This window comes from Cetorhinus maximus, chromosome 13, assembly GCF_964194155.1.
Source record: "Cetorhinus maximus chromosome 13, sCetMax3.hap1.1, whole genome shotgun sequence".
NCBI classification, from domain to species: Eukaryota; Metazoa; Chordata; class Chondrichthyes; order Lamniformes; family Cetorhinidae; genus Cetorhinus; species Cetorhinus maximus.
The window spans coordinates 110,726,124-110,738,913 of NC_135891.1; the positions used below are offsets into that span (position 1 = coordinate 110,726,124).

Consider the following 12,790-nt stretch of genomic DNA (forward strand, 5'->3'; position numbering starts at 1 on the left):
CTGCCAGAATTAAGGCCCAATGTTGTATTCTTGCTGAGGCTATGGGTGGTATAGCCTTGTCCTCACTAAATAATCCTAGCAATGGTTTGTGGTCTGAAACAATTATAAAATGGCGGCCGTGTACGTACTGGCAAGCATCACTTTTCTGCTGTGGTGAGTGTTCTTGATGCGTAACCTATTGGCCATTCCGTGCCATCATCCATCTGATGAGAGAGCACTGCTCCCACTCCACAGGGAGATGCATCACATATCGGTACTAATTCTTGCGTCTGGTCATAATGCACTAATAGATTGGATGAGAGCAACAATTGTTTCACCTTTATGAATGCTTCTTTCTAGGGCGCCTCCCAAGACCAACATTGGTTCTTACAGTGTCGAGAATGCAGGGGGGTCAGCACTGTAGACAAATTGGGTAAGAACCACCCATAATAGCTGATCATTCCTCGGAATGAGTTGAGCTCTGAGGTGTTCTTTGGTGCAGGTGCCTCTCTTATGGCCCTCACTTTCTCCTCAACCGGGTGGAGGCCCTGTGAATCTACCCGGTGACCCAAATAGATTACCTCCCTCGTTTGGAACGTACATTTTTCTTTTTTTAAACGCACTCCAGCTTGCAAGAAACGGTTTAAGATTTATTCTAAGTTTACCAAATGCTCTTTTTCAGTGAATCCCGTCACCAATACATCATCTAAATAGACTACAACCTGGGGTAGTCCCTGAAGTAAGCTCTCCATTGTTCTCTGAAAGATGGCACAAGTGGAGGAGACACCAAAAGACAATCGTGTATATTGGTACAACCCTTTGTGGGTATTAATTATGACAAATTCCTGGGAGGCATTATCCAACTGTAGTTGTTGATAAGCAAGACTCATGTCAAGCTTTGTGTACATTGCCCCTTCTGCCAGCTTGGCATACAGGCCTTTGATTTTTGGAATGGGATGCCTGTCTAGCTTAGCTACTTTATTAACCGTCAGTTTGTAGCCTCCACAAATTCAGACGCTTTGGTCGGGTTTAAGGACGGGGACTATGGGTGCTGCCCATTCTGAGAACTGAACAGGTTGTATAACGCCCAGTTTCTCTAGTCTGTTCAGTTCAATGTCGACTTTTTCTCACAGGGCATATGGCACCAATCCCACCTTCATGAAATGAGGTGTTGCTTCCAGATCCACATGAATCTTGGCCTGCAGGCCCTAGATTTTCCCCAGTTTGTCCTTAAAGACAGTGACGTACTTTCTAAGTAGCTCTGGTAGCCCACTTGCTCTCAATTGGAAAATTTCAGACCATTCAAACTTAATCTCCTTTAACCAATTTCACCCCAGGAGGCTCGGCCCTTCACCTGCTGCTACCATCAAGGGTAGCTTTGCCAATTGGCTTCCAGAATGGACAGTTTCTCTGCTTTATGCCTTTTACTTGAATGTCTTCACGCGTATATGTTTATAGCTTGGCGGCTGTTTCTTCTAAACTTAATTGATATTCTCCATTATTCAAATATCTGAACATATGTTCCCCAATTACTGTAGTGGAAGCTCCCGTGTCCACTTCCATTCTAACAGGTTTGCCATTTACTTTCACTGTGACAAATATTGGTTCTGTCTTTCCAGCTTTCAGATTAAACAATGAGTAAATGCCTGAATTTGTTGTTTCAGGTTCGTCTACATTGTAGATTTCATTGGGCTTCTTCTTTTGTTTACAAGCCTGCCTGACTCTTTCCTTGCATTGCCTCATCGTATGTCCATTTCTGTGACAATAGTAGCATTCATTTTTTTTAAACTGCTAATCACTAAAAGACTGATTGTTTCCACCTCTATTAAAATTATTCTTCGAGTTCGCTGTTAAGTTATTTTTCTTTATTCTTCGGCCAGCGAGGGCTGTTTCCCGTTTCTCGGCGGAGTCTCGCTTTTTCGCACCTCTTTCGGCTGAGGTTTCCCGCCCAGTGTGGAGGACGTGCCATTTTGCGCACCCTGTATTGCTTTTGAATCTCTTACTGCACTTTCCATGGCCAGCGTTATCTCTAGCACTTTCTTGAAATCCAGATTCACTTCAGATAATAATCTTTTCTGAATAGTGTCTTCTTTCACACCACACACTAAAAGATCTCTGAGCATATCGTTCAGAGTCGTACTGAACTCACAATGTTCCATTGACTGCTTCAAATTTTCCATGTAGCATGCAATTGTCTCACCCAGTGCTCTCTTTCACAAATTAAACCTGAACCTCTGCATTGTGACTGAGGGCTTGGGTTAAAAGTAACACTCCACAAGGTCCACCAATTCATCGAGATTCTTCAAATCTGGGGCGCTGGGTGTCATCAAACCTTGAACTAAACCGTAGATTTTGCTCCCACAAGTACTCAAAAGGATTGTTCGCCTCTTCTCTTCCCCCATAATCTCATCGCTTGAAAAAAGAATGTGAGGCGTTCTATGTATTGAGACCAATTGTCTGTGGCTGGTACAAAAGGATCAATTCTCCCAAATTGTGGCATTTTGAGAGAGGATAATTTCTTCAATTCTAAAGGAGCTTGCTACTTACAATCACTGGACAAGGTACAGTGCTGGTTTCTTTTTAACTTTATTTCTTCTGTTCAATCCTGTTTTATCCTCTTCGCCAGTTTGTTGCATGGTGGCCAAGTTGTACTATTAGAAATAGAGTAGAACTGCAGACACTTCTTAAGTGGAAACATTAAGTTTATTTACAATGTACTCAGCAGCAACTACACGTGTGCTTTCAACTCCAACTCTATCTCTGCATTGTCTGCTGAGGCAGCCCACGCTACTCTCCTATTTGTTACTACAGATCATGTGATCTTTCCTAACAAGCATTATTCTTAAAGGTACATTACATCCTAAATGAAACTGTAATTACTACAGACAGGTAGGTTAGTGAGGAAAAGATCTAATAGGTTTTTCCCTCATGTTGATTCCCTCACCACCTGTTACAGGCCCAGCCTAGCAGATATGTCCTTTAGGGCTCGGCCAGTTCGGACAGTAGTGGTGCTACTAAGCCATTGGATTCATTGCAAATTTGAGTTCATTATATAAGAAATGAGCAGATAATCTGGTTTTACATTCCAGTGCAGTGCTCAGAAGTGCTGCATTGTCAAAGTTCTAGCTGGATGTTAAGCACGATCCTATTTACATTTTCCAGTGATTCAAGACGGCATTAAAGATTACTATTTGTACTATTTGAAGTGTAAGCAATCTTCATGGAACTCTGGCCAAAATTAAACTCTTGACTAATACTCCCAATTAACAGATTAACTAGTCTTTGGGCAGAATTTTCCATGTCCGCTGACATCGGGCATGTTTGGCGGCGTGAGCGGACAAGATGGCAAGAAGGCCAGAAATCAGTTTCATGCCATCCGCTCAGCCTGTCGATAGAGAGCCGCGTTTCCCACCATCAGATGTCGGGAACCTCATTGTAATACATCTGCATATCATTATAAGGCCAGCCTGCCGGAATCAACCCCCACGCTGGATCGTCCGCCCATGTCAGCATGCGATCACACCGACGTGTTTCACAACAGCATATATAAGGCGTACACTTGACGGGCTGCGCTTTGAGGGGAACTCGGAGGTGAGTACGCAGTAATGTTGCACAGCGCTCACGAGGGTCGCTGGTTAGACTTCAGGGTTGAGGCGCATTGGAGAGGAGAGGCCAGGGCTGCCCTGCAGTTGAAGCATGTTTGGGGGGTGGGGCAAGGGCTGCCCTGCAGTTGAAGCATGTTTGGGGGGTGGGGCAAGGGCTGCCCTGCAGTTGAAGCATGTTTGGGGGGAGAGGCAAGGGCTGCCCTGCAGTTGAAGCATGTTTGGGGGGAGAGGCAAGGGCTGCCCTGCAGTTGAAGCATGTTGGAGGGGGCAGCAAGGGCAGTCCTCCAGTTGATGGTAGTGCACAAACACGTGTGGGGAAGAGGGGAGGGAAGCGGCCACTCATTCGGGACGCCTAATTAAGTGACCATTCCTCCGCAGCTGAAACAGTTCAGACACAGCCACATTGACATGCGTGGAATTGGGCCTCTAGCTCATCTGCCCACCCAAGCAATGGCAACTTCTCACGTCATAGCGCCCCAAACCTGCTGCATTACTTATTCGTTCCCGGGAAACAAGCTGTTTTGATGGCGGGCGGGCTCTGATTCGCCTGCCACACCGTCACCTTGCCCCTTCATCATGCCAGGCGTCATATTTAAAGTACAACCACACGCACACTTCTCAGTGCTTCTAGTTCAGGCCTGCTGCACAGAAGACATGGCCCTGAAAGGCAAGAAGACTGCAGCCCCCAGGTTTAGTTTCGCATCCCTCAAGCGCATTTTGGATGCTGTGTAGGCCCACCATGATGTCCTCTACCCCCACTTTGGCCGCAGGAGGGGCAACAACATTACCACTCCGGCTTGGTAGGCGATGGCAGTGGTGATCAGTGCCAATGCTGCACAGAAGAGGTTGGCCATCCAATGTAGATGGAGGATGAATGATCTTATCCATGCCGCCAGGGTAAGGCAACCATCTTATCTCTCTAAACTCACACACTCACAAGGCCATCACACATTCTCACTCACTGCCAGCCCAAGGGACATCACCACTCATTCTTTCACACACACACCCTCACATCCCCATCTGGTCTCATCTGCTCTGGAGACTGCCTCCTCAGCCCTCACCATCTTGAGGCCATTTGCACAGATCAACGTGCCCCCACACCAATCCTGGGATACTCCCCTTCCCCAGTACGGCCCTTGCCCTGCAGCCTCTTCCTTTGTCTGAGGCCACTCCTCCCTCTTCCCCAAGCAAGCCCTCACCCTGCAGCCGTACAAAGCCAGCCCTGCCTTATGGCTGGTCTGGTAGGTGGTGACTTGCCCATAAGCTTCCCTAAAAGTGCTGTGGTGCCGCCTGTGAAGCCTGGCGCTGATGACTGCGAGTGCTGCCCGAGGCAAGATAGGCAAACAAACCTCGAAGTCTCAAGCGAAGTGCAGCTCACCAGGCACATGTCACTTATGTGCAGTTGTGAAACACGTTGGTGTGCAATCATGCCGACGTGGGCGGATGATCCAGCGTTGGGGGTGGGTCCGGCGGGCTAGCCTTACAATGACAGACAGATGTATTACAATGAGGTTCCCAGCGTCCAATGGCGGGAAACCCGGTCCACCATGGACAGGCTGAGCAGACAATTGCAAACTGGTTTCACGACATCATGAAACCGGTTTTTGGCCTTCTCACCATATTGTCCGCTCGCGCCGCCGAGCACTCCTGACACCAGCAGGCACGGGCAATTCCATCCTACGTCAATTATGTAGGGAGGTAGAGGCAGCCAAAGCAGGCAAGAATAACACCCCCAAAAAGTCAGGGACAGTCCAGACAGGCTCAGAAAGTTGGAGAAAGCCAGCAGGGATCTGCCGAAGTGCAGGGAACCGAGAGAGGTCCGGAAGCCCTACAGGGCACAATACAACCCGTGAGGGTTGTAGAGGCTAGAGAAAAGCATATTAAATTTATAAAGGCCGAAGCCAGGCCTACAAGAAAAATGAGTCAAGATCAACCCCATGAGGGCTGATGTGGTTAAGGAAAAGTCACTTGAATTTAAAAAGGCTGAAAGCAGGCCAGCATTAGCAAATGAGGTCCATGAAGGGCCCATAAAAGTTAAAAAGGATGAAGGAACAGAGTCAGTGATCAGTTTAGTAGACACTTTCAGGGCAGATTTAAATGGGAACATAGAAGTTCCCAATTAGAACAAGAAAGAGAGAGGGTGATGCCCCACTTAGTTAAATGGCCACAGGGGAGTACAGCAGGAGCTGAACATCCACTCAGGGGCAGTAGCGTTCCAGGAGACATGGAACAGGTTAGGGGAAAGCCCATTCCCAAAACAAAGGAGGAAGGGAAGAGAACACACCCCAAAGTAAGCAACACTTGTGGAGACCACAAGGAGAATGTCAGTGGAACCCATGCAGGGTTAACCACTGGTAAGCAAAATGAATCACAGAATCACAGTGTAGAAGAGGCCCTTCGGCCCATCGAGTCTGCACCGACACGTGAGAAACACCTGACCTACCTACCTAATCCCATTTACCAGCACTTGGCCCATAGCCTTGAATGTTATGACGTGCCAAGTGCTCATCCAGGTACTTTTTAAAGGATGTGAGGCAACCCGCCTCCACCACCATCCCAGGCAGAGCATTCCAGACTGTCACCACCCTCTGGGTAAAAAAGTTTTTCCTCACATCCCCCCTAAACCTCCTGCCCCTCACCTTGAACTTATGCCCCCTTGTGACTGACCCTTCAACTAAGGCTGCTCCCTAGCCACCCTGTCCATGCCCCTCATAATCTTGTACACCTCGATCAGGTCACCCCTCAGTCTTCTCTGCTCCAACGAAAACAACCCAACTCTACCCAACCTCTCTTCGTAACTTAAATGTTTCATCCCAGGCAACATCCTGGTGAATCTCCTCTGCACCCACTCCAGTGCAATCACATCCTTCCTATAATGTGGCAACCAGAACTGCACACAGTACTCCAGCTGTGGCCTCACCAAGGTTCTATACAACTCCAACGTGATATCCCTACTTTTGTAATCTATGCCTCGATTGATAAAGGCAAGTGTCCCATATGCCTTTTTCACCACCCCACTAACATGCCCCTCCACCTTCAGAGATCTATGGACACACACACCAAGGTCCCTGTATTCCTCAGAACTTCCGATTGTCATGCCGTTCATTGAATACTTCCTTGTCAAATTATTCTTTCCAAAGTGTATCACCTCACATTTTTCAGGGTTAAATTCCATCTGCCACTTATCTTCCCATTTGATCATCCCGTCTATATCTTCCTGTAGCCCAAGACACTCAACCTCACTGTTAACCACCCGGCCAATCTTTGTGTCATCCACAAACTTACTAATCCTACCCCCCACATAGTCATCTAAAACAGACCAAGTTTTAAACCTTAACAAGCCCAGCGGCGTTGATGGAAAATTCGCTAAAAGCAAAGTGCCGGACGCCAGCCCAGAATTCCTACAGGAAGCAAAAATCAAACTACAGCCCACTAACCTCCTGGAAATCAGATTTGTTAAAAGGCCTGGGTTTGAGCTATTAAATTCACAGGTTAGGGAAGTGGGGGGCCAGGGGTTAAAACTGATCAGAGCAGACCAGGCTTGCAATCAGGAAAGTTTGCATCAGCACACTGAGAACCACTGTGCTAAGTAGCATGAAGGCAGAGCCAGTGGGAGGCACAGAATGCCACTATCCCCACAGGTAACCCAGAGTATCTTTGCTGGTACCAGCAACCTGGGAGCTAACAGCCATGTAAAAGGACCAAACCCCTTAGATGATACTTAATCCAAAGTTACAGCAGGGAAAAGGCACAGGGTTTCTGATAAAATTATCAAAAGAATAAAGCAACTCCAGAAACCTGAGATAAAAACAAAAAACTATTGCGGATGCTGGAAATCCAAAACAAAAACAGAATTACCTGGAAAAACTCAGCAGGTCTGGCAGCATCGGCGGAGAAGAAAAGAGTTGATGTTTCGAAGGGTCATGAGGACTCGAAACGTCAACTCTTTTCTTCTCCGCCGATGCTGCCAGACCTGCTGAGTTTTTCCAGATAATTCTGTTTTTGTTCCAGAAACCTGATGTAAGTCTAATCTGTCAATATGAAGACAGGTTTTGTTTGTGACCATTATCTGAAAGGGAAAAGCAATGTGTCAGCATGTTACCCAGGATCTAATGCAGTTTAAGGTCATCTGGGTATCAAAATCACGGTACAGCAGAAGGCACACAATTAGATTAAAAGTGTGAACGGGTGTGCATGTTATTTTTAATTCTCTCAATATTTGGACATCTGTAATGAAACACATTATAATTTCATCGACTGATCAAGCATATATTGAACTGTTTAGAAAGGACTTTTAAAAAAGCAAGCAAAGACACTGCCTTAAGATGGCTGCCACAAGTCACAAGATGTCTGGTATAACCAGTTGACCTTTTTTCTGGAAAGTTCCAATGCGGATTACAATTAAGACATGTCCAGACATCCTCATGGAATTTCATACCTGCTGATGTTAAGAACTACTTCAAAAGGTTTACTGAAACTCTTCTGGATATCACATTTGCAATTCTATAAGGCTACCTCTCAAGCAGATACAGAAAGTCTACCAGTACAATAGTTATATGGAAAGGTAATTTTCCTATCTCATCAAAATGGACGATGGATCAGTCAGAAGCTAATGGCTGGCACATTATAGGCCATGAGACAATAGCCATAGTCTGGCCAGACAACGGCTAAGCAAATACCTTCTGACATTATTATGGGGCAAGAGGTTGTGTGGCTGGAATAATCATTTTTGAAATTTCTTTTACAACACGCAAGCTGCTAAGGAGTTGTTTTGGAAGGAGCCTTCCAGTGGGGAAGTAATACTCTCCCTCTTTCCTTCTCTCCCAAATTAAGACTCTATCACTGTTATAGTTTCAAAAATCCAGCAGAGAGATAGTGAATTTCCAACGAAAGGAACCTCAGGTGCAAAAATCATTGACTTAGAACCATAGAACCATAGAAAAGTTACAGCACAGAAGGAAGCCATTTGACCCATCTTGTCCATGCCAGCCCGAGGACACCCAGGTGCCTTTCTAATCCCACCTTCCTGCACCCGGCCCATAGCCCTGCAGCTTACAGCACTTAAGGTGCAGATCCAGGAACTTTTTAAAAGAGTTTAGAGTTTCTGCCTCTACCACCAACTTGGGCAGCGAATTCCAGACACCCACTACCCTCTGCGTAAAAAAGTTCTTCCTCATGTCCCCCCTACACCTTCTGCCACTTATCTTGAATTTATGTCCCCTGGTTCTAGAATTCTCCACCAAGGGAAACAATTTTATCCCATCCACTCTATCTATTCCCCTCATAATTTTGTACACTTCTTGAAAAGATGGAGTACATTTTAAAAATAAATTGTTTGTGGCAATTGCAATTTTATATGGGCTCCTGTAATTTCAAGATCGCTGTGGAGAAAAATCTGCTGCAGCCACAGATATCAGCAAAGGACTCAAAAACACTGAGCTCTCTAGTTTTTTCCTTTTTGCATTGTACTTTAATTTGGTGAAGAAAGTAACTACCTATGGTATAACTTGTAATTTTGCATGCTTGTGTATCTGTGTGTGTTGCAAAGGTCAGGCGTGGATTTACCTTTTTAAATATTTTTATTTCTTTACCTGGGTGGGTTATTAACTCAATAAAAAAACTAACCCCTTTTTGTTTTGAACTCAAGAAAGCCTCCCATACTAATTTCTTTGCATTTAGCACATAAATGATTAAGCACAAACATTTATCCTTACAAATTCACAAAAGACCCTGCTATAGTCAGGCTTGGAGTGGTATAATAGGAGAATCATTTTTACCCCTCCTCGTGTGGCCATAACAGCTGGTTCTTAAAGTTTGACCAATCTCTGACCTACTGCTAATCCTTGCAGATTTATCCAGTGTTTCTATCAATTTGATACAATCCTTAACTTCTATATTCAGCTACGAATGATGCACCCTTCTCAAAGAGTCCTACATTTTTACTGGGATAAATCTTTGCTGAAAGTTATAAAATATTTTCTTTAAATTCCGCCACTGAATCTCTACTGTCCTACCTTTTAAACTAATTTACCAGTTCATTTCAGCTAGTTGTGCTTTCATACCCTTATAATAACCTTTATTCAGATTTAAAATATTAGTCTTAGACCCATACTTCACCCATTCAAACTGAACATGAAATTCTACCATGTTAGGATCGCTGTCACCTACAGGCTGCTTTACCATGAGGTTATTGATTAATCCTGTCTCATTGCTTATTACCAGGTCTAGAATAGCCTGCTCTCTTATTGGCTCCTGAATGTACTGCTCAAAGAAATTGTACCGCATACACTCTATGAACTCATTTTCCAGGCTACCTTTGCCAATCTGGTTCATCCAATCTACAGGTAGATTAAAATCACCCATGAACATTGGGGTACCTTTCTTACACGCCCCATTTATTTGTTCCTGCATACTCTGTCCTACAATGTAATTACTTTAGGGGACCTATAAACTACCCCCATAAGTGACCCCTTACCTTTACTTCTTCTTATCTCTACCCAAACTGATTATACATCTTGCTCTTTTGAGCCAAGGTTTTCTCTCACTACTCTACTAATGACATCCTTAATTAACAGAGCTACCCCACCACCTTTTCCTAGCTTCCTATATTTTTGAAATGTCAAATACCCTTTAATATTCAGGTTCCAGCCTTGATCACCCTGCAACCATGTCTCTGTGATGGCTATCAGGTCATACATATTTATTTCTATCTGTGCTAACAATTCATCCATTTTGTTATGAATGCTGCGCATATTCAGAGACAGAGCCTTTAACTCTGTCTTTTAACCATTTTTGCAATCTCTGGCTTTATCTGCAGGTGCACTCTTAAATTTGTACTCTCTGTCCCTTCCTGCCACACTTTGATTATCTTTACCCAAATTGCTACCCTGCTGTAGTACCTAGTTGTTTCCCTTTGATTTACCACATCTCCTCTCACATGATCCCTTCCCCCCGTTATTTAGTGTAAAACCCTCTTTACCACCTTAGTTACACGCCTCGCCAGAACACTGGTCCTAGCACAGATCAGGTGAAGCCCAACACAACATAGCTCCCGCTTTCCCCAGTGCTGCTGCCAGTGTCCTATGAATCAAAACCCATTTCTCCCACACAAGTCTTTGAGCCATGCATTCATCTCTCTAATCTTATTTATCCTATACAAATTTGCTCATAGCTCAAGCAATAATCCAGAGTTTATTGCTTTGATGTTCTGCTTGTTAACTTAGCCCCTAGCTGCTCATAATCCCTAAGAAGAATTGCTTTCCTAGTCCTATTTATGTCGTTGGTACCAACGTAAACCATGACAACTGGATCATCTCCCTCCCACTGCAAGTTCCTCTCCAGCCCTAAGCAGATGCCCCAAACTCTGGCACTGGACAGGCAACACAGCTATCTGGACTCACCCTCTCAAGTGCAGAGAATTGTGTCTATCCCCTGACTATACTGTCCCCTGCTACCACTACATTCCTATTTACTACCCCCACTTAAGTGGCTTCCTGTACTATGATGCCATGGTCAGTTCACTTATACACCCTGCAGCCCCACTTTCGTCCTTACAAGCTACCAGAACTTGGAACCTATTGGGCAATTGCAAGGGCAGGGGCTCCTCCACTTCTACCTTCTTGATCCCCTTACCTTCCTCACTCGTAGTCACACACTCCTGTCCCTGACCACTGACCAAATCAGAAGAACCTAACTTAATGGGTGTGGCCGCCTTCTGGAACAAAGTGTCCAGGTAAATTTCCCCCTCCCTGATGCATCATAGTGTCTGCAGTTCAGTCTCCAGTTCAATGACTCTGAGCTGAAGTTCTTCAAGCAACCAACACTTACAACAGACATGTTTGACCTGGATCACACTGGTGTCCATTCTGCAGTCCCAACACATCAGCTGCCCTGACATCTTTATTATGTTTTAATTAATTTATTATTATTTTCTTAATTAATTTATCATTAGTAAGCCTACAACTCCCAATGAGATTTACTACCGTTAGTAAACCTTACTAATGCTGATAAACCCTTATAATTACTAATAAATTACCTGACTTTTGAAAAATAGATGAGCAAACTACTCATCAACCAATCATTGACCTGCTCCCCTCTTCCTTCACTGCACCAAATTCCCTTAATCACCAAATTCCCAAGCTCAGACTCTGCGAATTTGTGCGCCCTGACTTATTTTCCTCCACAAGAGATCTTCTTAGACAGTCGTCACCTGATACCTAAGCTGCCACCGTAACATAGAATTATAGACACTTACAGCATGGAAAGAGGCCATTCAGTCCATCATGCCCATGACAGCTGACAAGGAGCCATCCAGCCTAACCTCACTTTCCAGCTCTTGGTCTGTAGCCTTGTAGGTTACGACACCTCAAGCGCATATCTGAGGACTTTATAAATATTTTGAAAGTTTCTGCCCCTACCGCCCTTGCAGATGTTCCAGATCCCCACCACCCTCTGGGTGAAAAAATTCCCCCTCAAATTGCCTTTAAACCTCCTACCTCTTACCCTAAATCTATGCCCCCACTGCAGCAACGATAATGTATGTAGAAATGGCCCTCGAGTAACTCAAGCCCACTGTGTTGACACAGTCACTCAAATGAATGTCTTAAATTGGTATAAGCATAAATAATGCTAAATACCTCTTGGCACCCTGTCTTGGATTAATGTTTCTTGTCTCCAGGTTTGTTATGGTAGGTTATTGCTGGCATTATGGTCCAAGAATATTTGGGCATCATCATGGAGATCATGATGAGCTAATTAAAACATTTTCATTCTGGGAATTTGATAGCAGCTTGACTTCTTGCTGCCCCCTGCCTACTTTTCAAACAAGGTAAATCCGAAATTTAGAATGGATCTGACCAGTGAATAAACAGTGTGTGGTAATTTAACAGTCTAAGTGGAAGTAAAAACTATACATTTGATTAAATTTTCCCTTTGTGCCTATATCTTCATCTGTTGGGACACACAGGACTTGCCAACCTCTGTAAGGTCATTTAGTGCCTCCAGCAAATGCACTGTCAAATGCTATCAGTTTGTACAAGTGAGCATACAGTGGCTGCACTGATTTAAAACACTAAAGATGGAAACACAAGCACCCTTGAGGCCAATTCCCGACTTATATCAGGTTTCGTCTCAATCGATTTCAGCCGGGTTTTAACTGTGACGGAAATGGACATTTTCTGTCTTTGTTTCGCGTGATGCCAACATTT

At 44.6% G+C, this 12,790-nt stretch overlaps 1 protein-coding gene across 1 annotated transcript in view; it reads right to left on the reverse strand.

Annotated features, from left to right (window-relative positions):
- apc2 (APC regulator of WNT signaling pathway 2) overlaps positions 1-12,790 on the reverse strand; it is a 116,860-nt gene that overhangs the window by 61,248 nt on the left and 42,822 nt on the right. The window lies entirely within an intron of this gene.